The sequence below is a fragment of the Danio rerio genome, chromosome 15 (genome assembly GCF_052040795.2).
Source record: "Danio rerio strain M-AB ecotype USA chromosome 15, GRCz13ab, whole genome shotgun sequence".
NCBI lineage: Eukaryota > Metazoa > Chordata > Actinopteri > Cypriniformes > Danionidae > Danio > Danio rerio.
Window position 1 is genome coordinate 36,960,001 of NC_141035.1, and position 23,139 is coordinate 36,983,139.

At 35.4% G+C, this 23,139-nt stretch overlaps 1 long non-coding RNA gene across 5 annotated transcripts in view; it reads left to right on the plus strand.

Moving 5' to 3' along the window:
- Positions 1–23,139, plus strand: part of LOC141377870 (uncharacterized) — a 57,700-nt gene that overhangs the window by 14,661 nt on the left and 19,900 nt on the right. For 4 of the 5 annotated variants that reach the window (XR_015509731.2, XR_015509734.2, XR_015509735.2 and 1 more), the window contains exon 2: positions 19,000–19,128. This is a non-coding gene — a long non-coding RNA (uncharacterized LOC141377870). Of the gene's footprint in view, positions 1–18,999; positions 19,234–19,330; positions 19,786–23,139 lie in introns of those variants that run through there. The other variant, XR_015509733.2, reaches the window with a different exon arrangement.

A 23,139-nucleotide genomic window follows, 5' to 3' on the forward strand; every position in this document is an offset into this window, starting at 1 on the left:
TCCCTTTAATAAGTAATGATTGCCGAAGATCAGAGAAACCGTACAGTAGAGCAAAACAAGTTAAGCGCGAGTTTTGATAATGATGCTTAATAATTCAAAGTGTGTAATTATCCCTTTATGGGGAAGCACAACAGCGGCGGGATGCTGAAGGCATGTTGGCAATTAGTGCAATATTGAGGTCAAAGAATAAGGCCTGGACTTGGGTTAAAGGTGAGTCTGACCTCATGATAGGACTGATGGAAATTTTTTTGCTTAAAATAAAGATCACGATTTTCTCAAGATTCTGAAGATGTAAAATAAAGGTTAATATGAGCAGGCTGTTACTATTGTTAATTCTCAAACATATGGTAGAACAACAATGATATTATTAGGCCTATGTGTAAGGAAAAGAAACATGCTTGCATTACAACTTTACTACCTGTAATTCACAGCCTACGCAGGTTCTGTTCACTACTTCATTTGCGGACCATGGGCGCATCCTCTCTGTATTAAACAAACAGTGCACCAGCTCACATGTGATTTCGTGCACATTAGACATGGGACGTTTTCAAGGTATACCGCGGTTTGGAAAAGACAAGGTTTTAAAACTGTGCAAAACTTCTCCTAAGGTATGTGTAGGATTTTTTTATTTACATTTTTCGTTTTTTTAGGACAACAGTTCCTCCAGCAAAAAAGAGATCCAAAGATACTGTTTTAAATTAAAAAAATCTGTGTTTTTGAAACTTATGAAGACAGCAGAACTTTTTAATTATGTTTACTGCTCCAAAATATCATAAATCTTTCAAAAAACAGAATATATTGGGCTCTATTTTGACGGTCCATGCGCAAAACGGAAAGCGCAGGGCGCAAACGCATTCAGAGCGTGTCAGAATCTATATTTAAGGACGGGACAATCCACTTTGCACCGTGGCGCCAGGTCTAAAAGGGTTGAGTTTATTTTCTTGATGAGTTATAGGTGTGTTTTAAGAATAAACCAATCAGAGTCGCATCTCCCATTCCCTTTAAGAGCCTTGGGTCGCCCCATAAGCGCATTTGCTACCTTTACACACAGACATCAATTAGCCTATAAATAATTTATTTAGTTTGTTAAGCGCAAATATTTGTTTAAACTATTTCTAAATTCAGTTCTATTTTTTCTAGCAAACTAATAAATGAACAATAATAACAAAATGTGTTCAAAACCTGAGTTATATCCTACACATGCTGTGCCCCATATGGTCTAAAACCTGCAGGTGGGCAAATCTAAGCTTGTTTTTAATAAAACAAATATAAATATGGATATAATAAAAAATACTGCTAATAATAATAACATTATACAAAAGTAAACTGTTATGAATGAACTGAAAAAGCCTCTCGAGATGAAGGCATAAAAGCAGTGGTTCTTCATATTTATGTAGGCTAGAAAATAATAATATGTTTTGTAATATTTTAATCCTTTATATTTATATCCTATATATATTCTTATTATATCCTATATGTATACTTAATTTAGTATTTTTTTTCATAAGTAAAGATATTTGCGTATTGCTGCTCTACATCTTCCTGTGTGTATTCACTAAGCAGTGTGTAAGTGAGGCGCAACTCTGCGCTCGACTTTAGATCGGGTTTGTTTTGGTCTATTGAAAAATCTATTATAGTTTTCTCAAAATGGCAACACGCCAGCAGTGCGCCTCAGAACGCCTTCGTTTTAGACCAGAACGCCTATGGGCACACATATGAGCGCAAATACATTTGCTATTTTAACAGCATAGCGCAACGACTCATGCGACAAGCCGAAACTAGCAAAAGACTATTGTGGCGTGCCTTGCGCCACATTGCGCAGGGTGTGTGATAGGGCCCATTGTTTTTAAAGGGGAAAAAGTATTTATATTTATATAAAACAATATATTTTAGAGCAGTGCACAATACTGTGAAACCGTGATATTTTTGTCCAAGGTTATCATACCGTCAGAATCTCATACCGGCCCATGCCTAGTGCACAGAGCATTACAATATCTACATTTTTTCCATTGCTGAGTTTTTTCTGTGTGACAGAGTTCTACTTCCACTTTGTCACACCCAAACAAATGACGTTTGCTGCTTGTTCAAACTACTTATTTAAAAAGAGCTGAAACCAAACCAAATTCTTCAGTTTTTTTTGGAGGGACTACATGATTGTTTTATGTTCAATCCACTTAAATTTGTAAAAACCAAGTTAATTTAATTCCTCTATATTGAACCCAGCATTTATTTTTACAGTGTACAGTCCTTTGGTATGGCGTTAATCCATTTTATTCTAGATTTGTTTGTCTTTCTTTACTCTATCCAACCTCATTTTTTATTCTCTTGACTTTTAGTTTTTAACTTAAAAAAAAACACACAACTTATTTAAATAATTAATATTTTTTAGTTTTAAGAATTTAAAACCATTTGGACTTTTTCAGACAGTGTTACCTCATAATAGAAAGCTATGAGAAAACTTTTACAGTGTAATTTCTTTGCTTTATTTTGTTCAATTTCAAGTTTAGTTTTCTTCTTTTTATTTTACCTAGACTCTTTGGTTTCCAACCTGAAATCTCAAACTAATTAAAAAAAAACAAACAAACATTTTTTTTAGAGGTTTTTAACCTTTAACAGACAGAACAGTGTAGAGAATTGACAGGAAATCATGGGGAGTGGAGAGAGGGGAGGGATTGGCAAAGGACCTCGAGCCGAAAATCGAACTCTATGAAATCTTTATTATGAAATTAAATCTCTTAAGGAAATTTTTAGTAAAGTGACACCAGGAAACATTTTAAATTATTTTTATCATGTTTTAACATAAAAAACTTATTCAATTCGTGTTCATTTGTTTGTTGATTTTTAATTGTATGTTTATTATTGAAATGTTCCTGCCATAAAAAAGGCTTGGTTGCTGTCATGACATTAAATAAAAATACATTACAGACTCTTTTTTTTTTTCTACATTTTGTCACTAAAAGTAAAAAAAAAAAAAAAAAAAAAAAAAAAAGCATGAATTAAACTTTTCACATTGGTCACTTTTATAAATTTAAGACTGTTATATCAAGGTCTGAGGTTTAAAATTAGTCAGTATTTCTTCCTCACTAAAAGACAAAGTAGGTCACCTACTTTTGACTGTAACAAATCTCTTTGTAGTGGAATGCATTTGTAAAGTAATTCTATTTTTTTTTTTTTTTGCTGCTTTGTTGTTTTGTCCGACCTCGAGCTCCAGGTCCTCTTATCTCTCTCTCTCTTTCTTTTTCTTTTTGCATGTGTGCTGCTCTTGACTTCACCCAAACCTCTTGTTTCCCACATTTTGGTGTCGCCAAAGGTCTTGAATTTGCAACTCAAATAATTGGGATTAATCGTCTCGCTAATCACTGTATTTGTTCTCCCTCCATTTGTGTTTCACAATACGTGGGGAGGAGAAGAAGGGGAAAAAAAGAGGCTGAAAAGAATCAGATCTCCTATTAAATCACTATCTTTCAACAAGCAGCTCTCCCTATTCACACGAGAGGGCATTCAACGAGGGCTGCTTGGCACTCATTGTTTGGTTAAATGAGTAATCATAACATCAATGAGGCGCTGAAATTCGACGCAGAGCACATTGACAACCTTTGTGCCCCTGTGCGGAGGGGGGAGCTAATTTGATCACCGCGATCTGGGCTTCTTTCAGCCACGCGCCACCACAGCCAACAGCTGGAGGGGGTCCGTGCCCCGAACGCACGCCAAAAAGACGGAATCATGATCAAACCTCTATTGAAAGAATGCAATGTGCCTCAATAGCCGCTTCGGGGGAAAAAAGCCACTCGTGGGCTTGAGGCCAGTATCAAGCACCTAGCGTCGTCAAGAATTGTCTCACAATCGGTTGTTCAGCCCTATGAACCCTAATTGCCAGATGGTGGATATTTATCTCCCCCTTCTTCTCTTGAAAGTTGCATTAATTGCAGGGCTGCCCGGGGGCTGATCAGAGTGATAGGAGACGCCATGACCCTGATTAAACCCCCACCCGCATCCAAACGCCTCAGTGCCAGGCCTCCCCTCGCTGCAAAGGTGGCTGCGGAGTTAAGAGAGCAGGGGGGTCTGTCTGACCGCCTCACCCAATCATTTGCCTATCAAGCCACCTGGGCCTTGACACTTCGGAGGGGGTTGGGAGTGAACGCTGGGTGAGCTTTGGGGTGAATGACTCCGGTGCATCGTCTTGGATCGGGGAGGGTACGGCTGCACCCTCTCTCCCAGCCCGGGCTCGTTTACATATCTCCCAGAGATGTAATTGAATTAAATGAAGCTTCTGGAGGGCAGCTGTGGCAGCTGCTGTTTGTGGCATGTCAAAAGGCCCGGCACTTTAAGAGCACTTACATATGCTCCAAATTAGCAGGTCAGATAGGCGCTCGCTCTCGATGACAGGGGCAATGCTGCCAGCGCAACAAGGGGCCCCGCAGCTGTGGGCAATTCAGCCTGATGGGCCTTTATCACGGGTACATTATCAGTGTGGAAATGTCTGTGTGCTTGTGTGTTAAAGGGTGAGCGAGTGCCCCAGGTCACTGATACTACAAGTGTGATTATGTGTGTGGACGCTGGGTCAGTGAGCGATTCGAATTTGATTTGACAACATTTATTAGGCGCTAACTGCTGTTTGGGAAACGGAAACTGTGTGTTTACATTTTCCCCATCATTTTCACCTGGCTTCACTGATGTATCTGTTGTAGTCTGTTTAATTCAAAATGGTTTCACTTTGCATGTGCTTTAAGGCTTATTTTAAGGTTTGTTCTGGAAATAATGACACAGAACTGAACTGGCACAATGTCCATTGATGTAAAAAATAAATCTTTATTTTACATTGTATTATTTGAGTTAGATGTATGCAGTTTATGTATTTCTACATGAATTATTAATGATACAAAACTGATGGATGGATGGACAGATTAGGATGGATGGATGGATGGATGGATGGAGATAGATAGATAGATAGATAGATAGATAGATAGATAGATAGATAGATAGATAGATAGATAGATAGATAGATAGATAGATAGATAGATAGATAGATAGATAGATAGATAGATAGATTAGGATGGATGGGCGGTGGGCAGACAGATAAATAGATGGATTAGGATGGCTATATGATGGATGGATGGATGAATGGATAGATGGATGGATTAGTATAGATTGACAGATGTATATATTTAGATAGATAGATAGATAGATAGATAGATAGATAGATAGATAGATAGATAGATAGATTTAGATTAGGATGGCTAGATTGTGATAGATAGATTTAGATTAGGATAAATAGATTAGGATGGATGGACGGGCGGGTAGACGGATAAATAGATGGATTAGGATGGCTATATGATGGATGGATGAATGGATAGATGGATGGATTAGGATAGATTGACAGATGTATACTGGATAGATAGATAGATAGATAGATAGATAGATAGATAGATAGATAGATAGATAGATAGATAGATAGATAGATAGATAGATAGATAGATAGATAGATAGATGGATGGATGAATCAGGATGGATGGATTAGGATGGATAGAATAGGATAGATAGACAGAAGGACAGACAGACGGACGATTGGATAGATAGAAAGATTAAGATGGATGAAGGGATGGATAGATGGATTAGGATAGATAGAAAGATTAGGATGGATGGATAGATTGATAGATGGATAGATTAGGATAGAAGATATATATTGTATGCTATATATGGATTTTTATAATACTAATGAGACTATTGTGAGTATTTTTCGTTTAGATTAGTTTTGTTTACTGGTATTAAACTTTTGTTTAATTATTATTATGATTATATTGAAATTATTTTTGTATTATTATTATTGTATTATTATTATTAACATTTATTTAAAATAGTTTTGGTTTAGATCTATTTTATTAATATTTGTTTTAAATATTATATCAAGACTAATATCAAAGTTTTAAGTTTTATATTTCTGAGAAACGTAAAAATAACTTGAACATCTCCAGACTTTTGGGCAGTACACTACATAATCTTAAATCCCAAAACTAACTCTCAGTCGATCCAGTCGTCTTTCATTGAAATTGCCAGAATTTGTACTTGAACCCCTTTGTAATCCCCGGGGAAAATATTTACACATTGTATAATTTGTGGGAAAAGTGTTAAATCATTTCCATACTCATGTCAGTACTTCAAGTAATGAATCTAATCGTATATTTGTCACACAGAGGTATCACTTTGCATGCCGACAAGAACTTGCTTTGCTTTGGTTTCCTGGGAGATGCTGTGATATTTGAATAATACTTGTCATAGACTAATCAGCTGTCGCTAACAATTACCTAATGGCATGTCAATCAAAAGCTGTCAGTCAAAAAAGTGTTTTGCAATTATGCTATTTTTATTCTGAATCGACTGATGTTTATGAGAAACGCGGTCTTATGTAATTGCCGTGAGAGTTACCTGAGAGGAGTTCTGTCTAATTAGCCACCAGTGTGATTGAGAACTGACTGACTCCTGGGAGAATGGAAATAACGGTATAAATGAATACCATATTTATGCTGTATATGACTAGAGCGATACTTTTAACTGTATCTTGATTTGATAATTGATTCTAATGCGAGCGAGTAAAGTTGCTCACTTCGAGTTCTGACAAAAGAACTGAAAGCTGTGATTAAGCATTGCAAAATTGATTTTGGATCAACAAATGGATTTTTATTTAGCTTTTTTTTTAACAGTGTGTGGTGCATTCTGTTGATCTGTCAGTGGGAAAATGTGTCATATTTTGCCTGATTTTGAACAACAGTAGTAGTTATTTAGGCTGTCCATGGGGATTTAAAGTCTTAAAATGTCTTGAGTTTCAAAAACTACATACATTTTAGGTCTTCAAAAAGTCTTAAATTCATTGAAATGTTATAGGTCTTAAATCAATTTAAACAGGTCTTAATTATGACCTTTTTATGTAAAACTACACAACCGAGACATTCATCAACAATCCTTCTCAAAATAATAATTAACAAAGTTACATGTATTAACTTCATTTTTTAAGTGCATGTATATGACTAGTTTAACACATTATGTAAACCTAAATTCAATCTATTTATTTTTTTTGAGGGGGAGGGCATAAAGGCAATGCTTACTGTTTTGCACTGTATGAAATGTAATTCATAATGGTCTCGATATGGACTTAAGTCTTAAATTTGACTTGGGGAAACCCGCAGAAACTCTTTATTATAGATCTCCTTCTTATGGTGATTCTGTGCATTTCTAACCCTGAATCACAAAAAAGTCAAAAGTCTTTGCTCCTTGTACTTTAAAATGAGCTGAAACAACACAATTCTTGAGAATTTTTTTTGGGACAACACTGGGACAAGTGTTTTACGTTCTATCCACTTAAATTTGTTAAAACTTTATTGATTTTTGTTTAACAGATTTTTCTTTAATGCCAAAAACATTGTAATAAAGTAAAGATCATGTTCATTAAAGATATTGTGTAAATCTCCTATTGTAAATATATCAACCTAATCTTATTGCTACTTAATTTTGACACCTTGACAAGGGGATTTTGTCTGTATTTTGATATTTTTTTTCACTCTTAGATTTTCCAATATTTGTTTCTTGGCCAAATACTGTCCTATCAAAACAAACTATACCATCAATTAAATGATTTTTTTTTCTTTCAGTGAAAAAAATTCTCAGGACATTGTTGTTTTTTTTTGTGAGAAAGTTCAGTCAGTGTTCTTTGCTAATATATAAATGGAGTCAGAATTTTTAGCCCCCTTTTGAATTTTTTTTCTTTTTTTAAATATTTATAAAATTAAATATTTTAAATATGTTTAACAGAGAAAGGAATTTTTTTACAGTATGTCTGATAATATATTTTTTTCTTTTGGAGAAAGTCTTTTTTGTTTTATTTCAGCTTAAAAGCCATTTTAAAAACAAAATTATTAGCCCCTTTAAGCTATTTTTTTTAATCTCGATAGTTTACAGAACAAACCATCATTATGCAATAACTTGCCTAATTACCCTAACCTGCCTAGTTTACCTAATTAACCTAGTTAAGCCTTTAAATGTCACTTTAAGCTGTATAGAAGTGTCTTGAAAAATATTTAGTACAATATTATTTACCGTCATCATGGCAAAGATAAAATAAATGCGTTATTAGAAATGAGTTATTAAATCTATTATGTTTAGAAATGTGTTGGAAAAAAAATCTTCTCTCACTTAAAGAGAAATTGGATAAAAAATAAACAGGGGGGGCTAATAATTCTGACTTCAACTGTATGTCTGTTTAATGTTGAGAGACCATGCAAACATGGGCTACAATTTATTAGATAATTTATTAGGGCCACTTTTTAAGCAATGTTGCCAGTAGTAATTGCAGAGCAATAAAAACTTCATGAAGTCTTTGTGGCTTGAATGGCACGTCCTACAGTGTTTTATGTTATTAATTTGGGTTATTAATGTAAATCCAAAACATGGACCTTTTTTTTTTGCAGTTATTATCATTAGTTTTGTATTTGATTTATGAGGATATAATACTGCATTTTGATGACAGTTTATGCACAGCTTTATGCTGGATTAGTTTGTCTGTATCATAATGTGTACTCCTTTTTGATACACCAAAATATTTACTTCAACCTTGTTAAAAAGCTTACCAAATTATTTATTTACAAATCTGTATTTAAACTGTACAATTTTAACTAGTGGGGTGGGATCTGTTGGTATTGTGTCGTGTAAATGCATTGATATTGAGGCAGCACAGTGGCTCAGTGGTTAGAACTGTCGCCTCACAACAAGAAGGTCGCTGGTTTGTGTCCCCGACTGATCCAGTTGCATTTCTGTGGAGTTCTGTGAGCATGTTCTCCCCTCGTTGGTGTGGGTTTCCTTCGGGTGCTCCGGTTTCCCCCACAGTCCAAAGACATGCGCTATATGTGATTTGGGTAAACAAAATTGGCCATTGTGTATGAGTGTGTTTGTAAATGAGAGAGTCTATGGGTTGCAGCTGGAAGGGCATCTCCTGCATAAAACATATGCTGGAATAGTTGGCGGTTCATTCCGCTGTGGTGATCTCTGATAAATCAGACTTTGCCGAAGGAAAATGAATAAATGAATGAGTGAATGCGTTGGTATTATTATTAATAAAATTATCTCCTTTTTATCACAAGTAGTGCTGGAATGGTATGAGATTAGTGTTTACATTTTTGGTAATAACTCTTGTTTTATGGGTCATTTTGTTCAAGAATATGATAAAGGTAAAATGTTTTTCTCTATTAACAACATTAGCAGTGAAAGACAACTTCTCTTGCTAAACATGTCTCAACTAGAGTGCACATTTTATTTCATCACTGGAGTCATGAAAAATGTTTATGCCTTCACCAAAACCACCAAACAGAGGATTCTGTGTGGTCGTACAGCTTTCGTTAAACCGTTATTTTCATTTGTGATTGCATAGAGGTCAAAAAACTGGACAAGGATGGTCAGGTACAGGACAAATAAATGGACACATTCTGGACATTTTGCAATGGAGGCGGGGTGTTTGAAGCACTTGAAAGAAAATGACACTTGGTCCTGACCCAGTCTCAGAGTAAAATGTGGGATCCACCCAGGGCCGGAGTGGGACTCTTTTTCAGCCCTGGAGTTTCAAGCCTCAGACCGGCCCACCTCAGTTCACCACTGACTATATTAAAATAAGGTTATTTCCAATTCAGTTTCTGATTACACTATCACATCTTTTTTTGAGAAAACAGCACTTTTAGAACTTCAAATGTTCAACAACCCTTACAGTATTATGTCTTAACAATAAAAATGAAAAAAAAAAAAAAAATGTTACTCAGACAAGGACCGAACCCAGGTCGGCCGCGTCATAATCTACCGTACTAACCACTGTACCACAACAGCTGTACGTTTGATGGTGACTTATCTAGTTATATTATCATTAACCTGCATCCTGCTCACGAGGCTACGAGAAAATAGATAAAAATAGCAGAGCTGGGGTACAACAATGAATAAGAAGGCTGTGGTCAAGTAAATAAATAAATTATTTTTAAAAAGTGTGACTGCTGAGAGCAACCAATTCTGGAACTAGGGACACCGGCCCTCGCGGTCAAAAAACGGACTGGCCCACCGGGAATTCTCCCGGTCCTCCCGATTAGCCAATCCGGGCCTGGATCCACCATATGGTTCGATGCAATACATGTAGCCATGGGTGAGAAAAAACTTCATAACCAAAAATTGATTACTTTAAACTTTTATGAATTAACATTGGCGATCATTTTTCAGTTTTCACCGACTTTCCAAGATGGGGAGCTGTTCTCATGTGACTAAAGAAGCTTGTCGTCCACAAAAGACTAATCCATTAAAAGAACAGGATAATATGAATAAAATGAATGGCCAAACAGTATAAGGATCTGTATCTTGACATACAGTTCTTATACAGCAAAAACCTTTGACTGTTGTAACCTTCAGAAATTTTACTTGCAATTTATTTCCATGCTGCATTTGTTTTCTAGTTGTGATCACAGGGATTGCCACAAAACAAAAAGTGCCTTAAAGATTTTGTAAAACTACCTGCATACAAAAAACTACCTTCACTTTTTTTTCGTCAGAAATAATTCCAAGTGTTTATAAATGATTGTCTAATTCCGATCTCCACTTGTGTGTGAATAAATAGGCGTTTACAGATATGCAATAAATGTAGTATCCTTGTGGTCATACATGTTTACTCATTTTGTCTCTACACTAAAATACACAAGGGTGAGTAATTGAAACTTTTTAACGTCACATCACTGATAAAGATAAATGATCTTATTATTGAGGTGTGTGTTTAGTCTTGATCTCTTTGCGATGGTCGTCATAGTTTAACCGCGGAGGCCTGTCGTCTTTATCGAGGCTTTCGGTTCCAATTAAATGTTGTGTAAAGCACAAAGTCTGTGACTCAGCTGTTTGCGCGGCGCATTATAAAAGAATGGCAGCAGAGCGGCAGCAAACAGCGCCGTTAAAAATGCATGAGGTGCTACCCAGCGCTGCTCTCGCTGCGTCGAATAGAGCTATCACGGCTGCCTGTTATCTCCAGAACCCCCAGGTAGAAATGGTAATGATACTACTTAACACCGCTGCACATATGGAGGGAAAATGGAAATGCCAACAGCACCTCAACTATAAAGAAAATCAAATTGAAATATTAATCCGCTGATTAATATAACATTATGAGAGCCCATTCTCTTTGTTGTTTAACAACAAAGGATTGCAAAATAAGCAACTGCCTGAGAGGTAAGGGGTTTAAAAGAGTCCCACTGAGGTGTTAGGATCCCTTTCAAACATCATTACCACACATAATGTATTCACTTCCACAGTGCTGAGGTTTTGATATTGATGTTTACTCATTTATTTTTTAATTAATGTTCTTTGTTAATGAATTCTTTGATGAGAGGCATTTTGTAAATCATTATCCTAAGAAGAAGAAGATGAAGAAAAAAAATGTTCTCGATTTTTGCCCGTTAAACTTGAAAACGCAAGGTGTAAGGGGAAAAAGTTGAGCGTTGAGTTGTGGGTCATTACTGTTGAAAGTTTGTTCTTGTTAGGGTCATTAATTACTGTATCAGTTGTAATTGTGTCTCCGTGTTATCTGGGGAGTTCAGTTTTGACGTTATACACCCTATTGCAAACAATGTGCTTAATTAGACAAACGCAGAACTTTAGAACTGAACCTTTGGCGAAGTTTGAGGGTTTTCTCTCATTGACGTTGATTGTTTTATGGCAATATACATAATGTACCTTCAGGCCATCTGAGACTTTTTTTTTTTTTTTTTTTTTTTTTTTTTTTTACTTCAGTGAAACATTAAAGAAGATTTTAGGCTGAAACTGGTTCCTTGTGATTAAAAAAAACTGGCACTTTATGATTCAATAAACATATCAAGACAAAAAAAAAGTATAAAGATGATCCAATGAGATTTTATGAAGCAAAATGTGAAATAACTAAACATTATTTACAACATTTTAATGTATGGCAACACTTTAAGTAAAATTCCACTATTGACTAGTGGCATATTACCTGCCTATTAATAAGATATTTGCCATTTATTAGTAGTTTATAAAACTAAAAGTCTTAATGGCTTGTTAATTGGCTAGAATTGTACATTAAAGAGTGATTTAGAGTGAATTTTTAGGTTTAGCAAATGGTCCTGAGTGCTTTCTCAACAGCCTGTGGTCAACAACACCACTCTGGGAGGCTTTGGCATTTAAACAATTCTCAATTCATACTAAGGGTTCCAAAGTGTGGCAAAAATATGCCTCCCAATAACATCACCGGACTAAACCTTTGATACAAGGCAGGATGGATCAATTCTTTGTTTATACCAAAACCTGACCCTACCATCCAAATGTTGCAGCAGAAATTGAGAACCGTCAGATGAAGCAACCATTTTCAAATCCATGATTGTCATTTTCTTCTCAGTTATGGGATCTGTAGCTTCAGGACTAGAACCTGTATGGTATGTAGCTCATCTTATTCAAGGTTTCAGAGTTGTTATTTTGCAGACTTTGGTTTTAATGAGTAGTAGTTTAAGTTACTGTTGTCTTTCTATCAACTGAACTAGGTTGAACATCAAGTCCTCTTCACTCAGAACTTCTGGTCCATGAACATTTTTGATTTAGAGACCATTCTATATTCAAAATGTGGCCTTTTGCCATCCCCTATTCATTCTGAACCCTAAAGAGATAATCTGATAATCAAATACTAACCAGCAGTAGAACCAACAATGCCTTAAAAGACACCTAAATTACCGTCTTGACCAAATCTAAAATTGAATGTCTACTGCAGCAGAAATTGTAAATTGTAAAGCTTTGATGCAACTTGCAAATTCATGACCTTGTTTTTGATATAATTTAAAAATTTTAATAAGATATTGTTTGCCATCTATTCCCAATTTCAATATCTAACTGTCCACAAAATAATGTAGAACACATTACACAACAGAGTTACTGCATGTAAAAACATTTGAAAAGCTTGAAATGGATGCTTTAAAAGAAATACTCCACTTTTTTTTTTTATCAAATCCCCAAGAGTTAAAGAGTGATAAGGTATTTATAGATTAGTCTGATCGCCAGGTCTGGCAGGAGCGCTATAGCTTAGCATAGATCATTTAATCATATTAGACCATTAGCATCTTCTTTAAAATTGACCCAAGAGTCATTTTGATTTCAAAACCGGTTATCTTCTGTGAATTCCAGTTCAGAAAGATGCTTTCTGGATCCGCACTAAAGTAAATGTTTTGAATCCTCTCACACAATTGTCTCCATAATTTCAAGGATATGAAACTGCAAGCAGATGGACATGTTGGTTTTGTTGATGTAAGTTAACAGATTTTCTGGCACCGTGTAATATCATTGCACCTGCTGCAGCCATGGTACGGCAGCAAAGTTCCTTGATTGTTATGCTAGAATGAGGGTATAGTTCCTAGCCATATCGACCTAGAGAATGGCAACCTTTCATTTTCTTTTAGTTTTAGCACACAACATAACTACAGAAGGGTCAAGCTTTAAATTGGAATTTTTTTTTTAGTAATATGCTAATGGTCTAATCAGTTTCAATTATTCTTGCTAAGCTAGGCTAAAGGTGCTCCTGCCAGACTCTGAGATTGGCTGAATGGGTTAAAAAGTGGTTCTCGAGAGGAGTTGTTAATGAGTCTGTTTTCAGAAATGCTATTGCTATTTAATGCTATTGAAATGGTACATTTAAAAATGACAAAATCTGCATTTTATTCCCATTCAAAGATGCTTCTCAAGAGTTTTCAGCTTCAAAACTGCTAAGTTCTGTGAGCGGCACTCAAGTTTTATATTCAAAATGTGGCCTTTTGCCATCCCCTATTCAGCTTTGGCTTTAGGAGAAAACATGCATTTTAGTCTTTGAGACAAAGGAACTGTGCTTTTTTTTTTCGTGTGCTTCACCCCACGAATGACTGATTGTGTTTGCAGTACCCCACATACACCACAGTGCTATTTTTCTTTCTATCTTTCAAGCCAGTCTAAATGAAGCCAAACTATACAGCCTTAAAGGCACATTCATCACAGTGCGCCTGCGAGCTCAGTGCAGATGTAATGCAAGTAACTGATTGCTCTCTCTTTCTCATAGGCGCAAAAAAAAAATCTCGACTAGAATTAGGGCTTTTCATCGGCAAATATATTTCACTTGTGATTAATTGCAACACTCAAATCCCGATCATTTTTACACAAGAGAGAGCATTTCGGCTTTGTAAAATTGATATAAAGAAAATGCAAATCGTTGGTGTTCTTGGCACCAAACATATGCTGCCACGATGCCAACAAGCCTGCCCCTGACGATCCCAGCTGGAAGCTTGCAAGACGTGCTTTTGGCAAAAGACTTTTTTCCACCCCGTTTTGCAAATGATCGGCAATTAATATGCCAAGCATCCAGAGCTTATTCTGCACCTGTTTACATGCAAGTTTAAACTTAGTGAAATGCATTATACCATATACTGAAGGTTCAGATCATTCAGATGTTTGTTCATTTGTCCTTGCTAGACTTTCTATGCCCATCTATAGACAACGAAACCTATTTTTGTGGATGTATGTGTTTGTGTATATATGTGTGTGAGTGTGTTTATTTTTATATATATATATATATATATATATATATATATATATATATATATATATATATATATATATATGATCAGTAATCAGCATATATAAGTACACCCTATTTTGAAAAATTTATATTTTGATCCATTTCTCAGTGAATATGGGTAATATATATTGGTGCATTTGAACAAAACAGATTTATTAAACAGATGTATTTACTAAAAAAAAAATTTAGTCACAGAACATCTTTTAAATGTAAAGATAATACAAGTTAATGTATGGAAAATATGAACGAAGCAATTTGAGCACAGTAAAACCCAATAAATGAAGAGAACTCAAACCAACTGAGTACTGTAAAACCCAATAAGTTAAGGCAACTCAAACCATTTAAGACAGCCAATTGCTTCAATCCATTTGAGTTAAAAAAAAAAAAAAACTAATCTATATGAGTACTGTGGACTTACTCCATTTAAGTTGAAGCAATGAGGTTAACTCATTACCTTCAACACTGAGTTCAAAACTCTTCAAAAATGAGTAGAATTAACTTTAAGTAAATTTTGAGTTAAATACACTGATTTCATTTGATAAAGTTGACTGGTGGGTTTTACAGGATAATGTAGGAATCGTTTTATTTTCATATCATATATATTTTTATATTATTTATTGATCTAATGATGAATAATTAATAATGAATAATATATAAATAATTCTGAATAAAATAAAAATTTGATCTTGGGATATAAATCCAAATTTGGGAATTTAATAAATCTAAAATTTGGATTTATTTTTAAATTTAGTATTTATATGTGTAGACAATAGGTTAACAAACTATACATGACAGTACATGTAATTCTGCTGCATAAAATAGTTATAGTTTTTTGGTTCTTATTTTTTAAATTGTTTTTTACAAGTAATACATTTGACAATAACAATTCCAATTTTTTATTTATTAAAACATTTCATTTTTAATTGTATAAACATTTATGTATGACCATAATGCAAAACTGGTTGTCTTGCATGAACCGCTGTTTTCATCATTCTTGCCTGCAGGCATCTTGAGAGCTTTTATTATAGTCAAGCCCAATAAAGATCCAAGCATGAGCACCTGTGAGTGCGTTTGTAACATCATTTCCATATTTCCAGTCAGCCATTTTAGGAAGTTAAAACTGTGGTCAATGCAAATAAAAAATTTGAGGGTGAAAAGAAAACATTCAAATGACACGCTTGCATGTGCACAGTGAACAAATCATGCTTTCTTTACATTCAAAACATCCACTTATGTAGACCTGGATGAAATATTGCAGTCAGACTTATGAAGACGTTATGTTGTAAGATGTTGTAAGTGTTTCATATATGAATGCTCAGTCTAGACGGGGACGGAGTGGGCTGTGTTAATCTTCCTCTCTCTCTTCTCTCTCAGATCTTTCTCACTGCACAACTTATGATGGATAGGAGGCCTTAATGAGCTTCTTACAAGCAATTAAATAATCAGGGAGCCCTGCTGTTTGCCGATGAGGCTTTAGAGAGCGCTGACAAACGGTGGGCCATCAGCGCTCCAATCAACAGGACACGGCGCTCAGTGCTTTCAGTGCTGTCACCACTGCTATTTTAAACAATGACTCTCTGCACCGCCGACAAAACACTCTGGCGAATTATGTTCACAGGAGTAGAAAAGTTTGCCATAGGCGTTTATGTGCGGGGTTGTGAAATTGGGCTTGTTTGTGTTGTGGCCGTACGGAAGGGAGATTTTATAATGGATTTAAAGAACACTTAAAAATTCTGGGGTCCACACAATCGATTTGTGTTGGGAAGGCATGAAGGATTTAAGTTAACTTATGTTTTACAAATTTAAGTGGATTGAACATAAAACAATTGACTTTAGTTTGACCAAACAGTGAACATATTTTTAAGTGAATGGTTTCACCAAAAATCATCCATGTAGGTGTTTTTTCTTATTTAATATAAGATTAATGAAAAGTTTTAGTTGAAAATGTGATAATTGATGGTTTATGTTATGCAAGATGATGTCACTTGGACATTGAGAGTCCCAAAATACACCAGCCAGATTTAATTTTTATAAAACTTAACTTTTATTTTACAGATTGTCAGAAAAGTGGTTGATTCATACAAATTCATACCATTTCATTCTAATGAAAATGTATGATTGTAAACGGAGGCATTGACTCAAACTGGGTCAATGCCTCCGTTTCATTGGAGGATGAGTAAATCATACAAAAATACACAAATGAGATCATAAAAATTAGCCAATAATTAAAAAAAAGTTCAAAATTGCCTTGAGATTGCAATAAAAAGCACATTAAGCGAATACACTAACTATAAGCTTGTGCTTTAGAGATTTTAGGACCATTAGCTAAGGCTGTGGATCAGGTTGATAGGTTGGATAAGTTGGTTTCTTAAGCATCAAATCAGCATATTACAGACCCTCAACGATTTTGATGCGAAACATTTATTTAAAGTATATTTATGGCTTAAAATTACTGGTTTTTCTAAAAAAACATGGCATTATTTTTTGCTTCTATTCTTGTGTTTTGCTCTGAAAATAATCAAAAACCTTGTAAATGTGTCATTTTTTGATCTCAAGAACCATTGGATTCCTGGAGGGATTGATATTAGACTTATTTTTGGAGGATCACGTGAAAACTTTAGTTATCTTAAGACAGTTATTTAGTTTGTTGGACCTTATTGAAGCTTGGCCATGAATTTAAACAAGCTGCTATGTTTAAACATGCGTGAACACTTCAGAAATAACTTCTTTTATTTCCATAGAAAATAACAACATATACATTTAGAATATTAAAACGCCTAAATCAGGGGTCACCAAACTTGTTTCTGGAGGGCCGGTGTCCTGCAGATTTGAGCTCCAACCCTAATCAAACACACCTGAACAAGCTAATCAAGGCCATACTAGGTATACTTGAAACATCCAGGTGTGTTGAGGCAAATTAGAGCTAAACCCTGCAGGGACACCGGCCCTCCAGGACCGAGATTGGTGACCCCTGGCCTAAATAATCACACGGTAATACTTTTAATTTATCAAGGATGCATTAAATTACCTAAAAGTGATACATTTGTGATGACATTTTGCAAAAAAGGTTTGGTCACAATTTAAGGTATAGTTTTAATCCATTAACCATGACTTTGGCCACAAACAGCTAATTTGTTGCCTATTAAAAGTACTTAAGGTTAAGTTTAGAAATTAGGTAGGATTAGGGATGGGAATATAGTAGAATAAGATCATGCAGAATATGTACATTGTAAGAATTAATAAACAGCCAATATCTATGGTAATAAGTAGGCCCACACAGAATCTGCGCTCGCAGAAATCCACAGGTTTCTGCAGATTTTGAGCCCATCGTTGACTCTATTTATTTACTTGTGTGTAATTGTATATTTATTCAATTATTATATTTAATTAAATTAATTCCACTAATATTATTATGTTATAATAATAGTAATATTAAAATGTTCAAATGATTTATGTACAATACAGTTTGAAAAGTAATATTTTCAGTTTTTTAGTTGATATATTTTTTTAAGAGACTTGCTTTTTTTACCAAATAAGTGGATTTTATTGGATTTGCATTGGAAATATTAAATAAAAGTCTTTTTTTTCATTTATCAAGTTTTTAGTTATGATACTCCTAAAATCATTATGCATAAATCCGCATAATTTATTTATTTATTTATTATTATTATTATTATTATTATTATTATTTTTTTTTTTTACAAAATTTTTCGCAGAAATATCATAAAAATAAAAATAAATGTTTGCAGATTCTTTCTGGCCCCATAATGAGCCACAAGTTAATAGTGAGAATTGTTTGTTAAACTAAAGTGTTACCAAAAGTTTTATTTTAAGATTGATGATAAAATTATATTTTAAACAAATCCAATATAACTTACATGATATTTTTTTATTTTAAAATAAGTTTTTATATTATAGTGAGATGTCAGAGCTGTAACTATTGATTAAATCAACATTTAAAAACTTTAATTCTCCTGTTAAATCTTTTCCTTGCTACTTTTTTTTTAATCGGAAAGCAACTTTTTGTAACATGAATGATAAACAAGTAATTAGTTTTTGTCAACCCAAATTTAGTACACAAACCAATCAGCTCCTGTTTTCCCAGTTTACAGATCTGTTACTCAGTCTTAGACGCAGACAGTGTTTGGTGATAAAGTTCACTTCCAGCTTCAGAGACGGCTTATCACCTTGTTATTCCTCATAAAGTGCTCTAACGTCTTCTTTATAATTAGCTATATTTGGTGCGAGTTGCAATAGTATAATTCCTGCTGTGACAGGAGGAAAAAAAACACAGCAAGTGCATTTAATTACAAGAAGCGGCTTGTTGAAAACTGGGGGGGTTTACGGCTGTGACATACACTTCTTCTCAGCTTCTCTTTTCTCACCCATAGGAGATGAAGACGGAGACCGAGCACCCCTGGGTGCCACAACACCTTCGTCACAGCAGCGGTGACTTCCTCTCAGAGAAGAAGCGCACTTGTTCACTCCCTTGATAGGGTATGATAAGGGAGAACGCCTCTGTGAGTGCATGCCACAAAAAAGCAAATATGTTGCCTATTAATAGGTTGTGGTCGGGTAGAACCTGGAGCAGAACCGTGAGGCACTGGGGGAAAGTGTGTGTGTGTGTGTGTGTGTGTGTGTGTGTGTGTGTGTGTGTGTGTGTGTGTGTGTGTGTGTGTGTGTGTGTGTGTGTGTGTGTGTGTGTGTGTGTGTGTGTGTGAGAGAGAGAGAAACCGCTGAGGGAGCAGATTTTTAGCACAGCGCTGGCACAGGACACACTCACATATGCGCACACTCGTTAGCATTCACATGCACTGACACACTGCAATCAGACTCTAACAGGCCTATCTGTTGTATGCGGTGGCCAAAAAGGGTTTGAACAGTTGTGGCACATTCTTAAAAATGCATGAATGACAATGCATTGCATGACAGAAATATCGAAAGTACAAGTACTTTAAGTGGCTTTCATAACTTGGATTCTTAGAGTATTGAAATTTTAAAAAGTTAGTTTTTTAGTTAATCATTGCATTTTAATTCCGGCTTTTTCATAACAGGCTTGTTTCATCACATCACATTGTTATTTAATTTTTTCCCCATTGGTTTTGGCATTGTAAAGGATCATTAATGAATAAAGCATGTTTTTCTTATAAGAGAAATGTTCTTACAAGCAATTAAATTATCAGAGAATTTTCAAATTCTTTTTGAATGAGGTATTTCAAAATATCTTAATAAACGACTGCTAAAAATACACATAAAATTCCAAACTGTGTATTAAAATAGCATATGTGCTTGATTGAGGTGCATTTTCTCCCATGTGATATTCTGCAATAACAGCACTCGTACAGCCTCTTCACCCTTGTATATTACTCTACCCACATAGTGACAGAAGATCGATAGACTCACTTGGCAAATATTGCCGCTGTTTCGGCATGATGTACTTTTGAGGCTTTTTAAGCGATAATGTAGTTGTTTGGATTGCAACTATGCAGTGTATTTTTAAGGATAGCTCCTATTTTAAATATTTATCATTTTGGAGATTCAGCCCTTCGGCGGCCGTTAGCCTGTCAATGAGCAGAGCAAAGAGGGTTGACGTTCCACCACAAGATGGCAACAGAGACCGCATAATACATCCTTGGGGAACGAAAAACTCGGATTCAAAATTACAGCTGATCAAATCTTTATAAAATTGGTGACACTTTAAGTCCATCTGTCTCTTTTTTATGTTGTAGTGCTGAATTTATACCATTGTAAATTGGTAGTGTTTGCTTTGCTTTGGCTTTTTCGGGGGTTTATTGTTGTGATCTCCCAATTGCAACATAGAAATACTGGGAAATCTTTGTAGACTGATGGCATTTCATGCCGTTCAGCCTTATAATCGTAAAACGTGAGCAAAATCACCTGCTATCTCATCACTTTAGGTATTACGCTACAAAATTATTCAAATATGAGCTCTAAAGTGACGATGGTGAAGTAGCAATGGCATGTGCTGTTCGGATCGCTAGTTGCAGATGTGAATAAATAGCGGAACAAAATAATTCCTCATACAAAAGGATTTGCAATATCACACTCGGAGCCGTGCAATTTGGCTGTACAGAGTCACAACTTGCACCTCCCATCAGTGCCGATATCGCACTGCTACTTGTGTGATACAGTTTCTGTTTAGTTTCTTAGTTTAGTTTTTAAATGTGTTGATTATATGCTTAATTGTTTTTTTTTACATTCACATTTTCTCCCTTTTTTTGTGTGCATCATTTGTATGACAACCAGCAGCTTTTTTTTAACCAATAATAATAAAATCTCAGTGCTACGAGGAAACCTTCTGGCACAAACATCACTCTCCCACCAAACAAAACAAGCAAAAAACATCAGTAGGGGATGCATCCATGAAAATTGTTCTAAAGTAAAATAATTATCTAGAATAAAAGCACTTATGTAGAAAATCGCTGTTAATCAGAGCATTAGTGTATACTTAGATATTTGCGTGGCCATATTGTCACAACAAAGTGCTGGCCAGTTCATTTCAGCCTGCTTCCATATGGCTGCCTGCCACTTGGAGAGCTTCACACACACGCACAAACACGCTTAATCAGCGATTTATCATTTCTCAACCATCTACTTCAACACAGACCAGCAGAATCACAGCGATAGCTTTTTTTGGGACCATACTTTTTCTTTTTTTAAACAGATCGTGATATATGAGCACATTTTACTACAGAGCCCTGGAGAAATATTGAGACACAACATGCTTCTCTGGTTCCATGCAAACTGCACAAGCTAATTATGATCTAATAACTGGCTGACTGTCCGGCATTATTACAGGAAGAGAAGGTTAAATTAATAGCTCATCATCTGCCCTAAGAATCAGTCATTTGTTTTTAACGATCGTAATTCTGCTATTAAATCTTCATTAGCTGTCAAGATCTTAAGGGAGGTCTGTCAATTTGCTGCCTCAATGAGAATTAAAGCAAGTATTGCTCAAGCTAGAGTCTGTTTTGCAAACGAGACTAACTTCGTTACCTGAAGCCACATCATAGAGAACGGCCTGAGACATCTCAATTCTCCAGTCTAGAGACAGTACGTACCTGGTCCCCTGAAATGTGTGCATTTTGGGAATTAAATGCTTTCAGGATGGAGTTTTATAGCTATTGGCTAAATAGAAGAAATGCAAAGTGTGGTTCTTTGAGTCCTCATAAATATTAGCATACAGAATTTGTGTTTAGAATATTAAAGTGGACTTTAATATTCTTAGCAAGCACTGTGAGACATATCTATTGGCCCTAAGCAGTGTTTCTGCTTTTGTATTTAAACAAACAATGCAACAATTCGACAACATTATGGGTAAATGGATCAAACTCAAGGTTAACTGTTGTTGCATGTTAGCCACATTAAAAGTTGGTTTGTGTCAAAGTAGCACAGACAAAGATTTTGAGATTTGTGACAATGCATTTTCACCTCTCAATGACCTCAGTAATATGGTTAATTATGGTATTAATGGCATTTATTAAATTCAATTCATCTTTATTTCTATAGAGCTTTTACAGTGTTTTTGTCAAAGCAGCTTAACATAGAAGTCGTTAGCATTTATTAATAGCATTTAAGTGTGGAAAAGTACTTGGTCCAGCTGTAGTAAGTTTATATTTTGAAAGTTAAATGTTTTCAAGGTGTAGATTTAAAGCTGATTGCTACATAAAAGGAATGCTAAGTGTTGTTGTAACTTTTAAAGCATATTAGACACATTGGCAAGCTAAAAGTTTGTGTCAAACTAGTTGACGCACAACTTTTAACATCCACAACAAAATATTTGCATCTTAGCTAGTAGCAATTGCAGTAATATGGTTAGCTACATCCAAATTTTAGCATTATTAACAACAACATTTGTGTTCAGGACAATGGCGCAGTAGGTAGTGCTGTCGCCTCACAGCAAGAAGGTCACTGGGTCGCTGGTTCGAACCCCGGCTCAGTTGGCATTTCTCTGTGGAGTTTGCATGTTCTCCCTGCCTTCGCGTGGATTTACTCCGGGTGCTCCGGTTTCCCCCACAGTCCAAAGACATGCGGTACAGGTGAATTGAGAAGGCTACATTGTCCGTAGTGTATGAGTCTGTGTGTGAATGTGTGTGTGGATGTTTCCCAGAGATGGGTTGCGGCTGGAAGGGCATCCGCTGTGTAAAAGCTTGCTGGATAAGTTGGCGGTTCATTCCGCTGTGGCGACCCCGGATTAATAAAGGGATAAAGCCGACAAGAAAATGAATGAATGAACATTTGTGTTTAACATATTCAGGTGGACTTTTATATGATTGGAGAGTGCTGCTAGACTTGTCTCTGGAGTGGAGGGACTTTGATGTCCATTTGTTAGCAAAAACCTAGAAGCAAGTTCCATTTAATCAGTCCCGCAAAGTCAATGGGTTTTTTGAATGGGAATTCGGTTAAATCGCTTAACGTTCAAAAGTACCACAAACTCAAGATACTCTTACATTTTATTCTATGAGATAAAACGCATCAGTTACAAACCACTCTTGATTTTTTAAAAATTG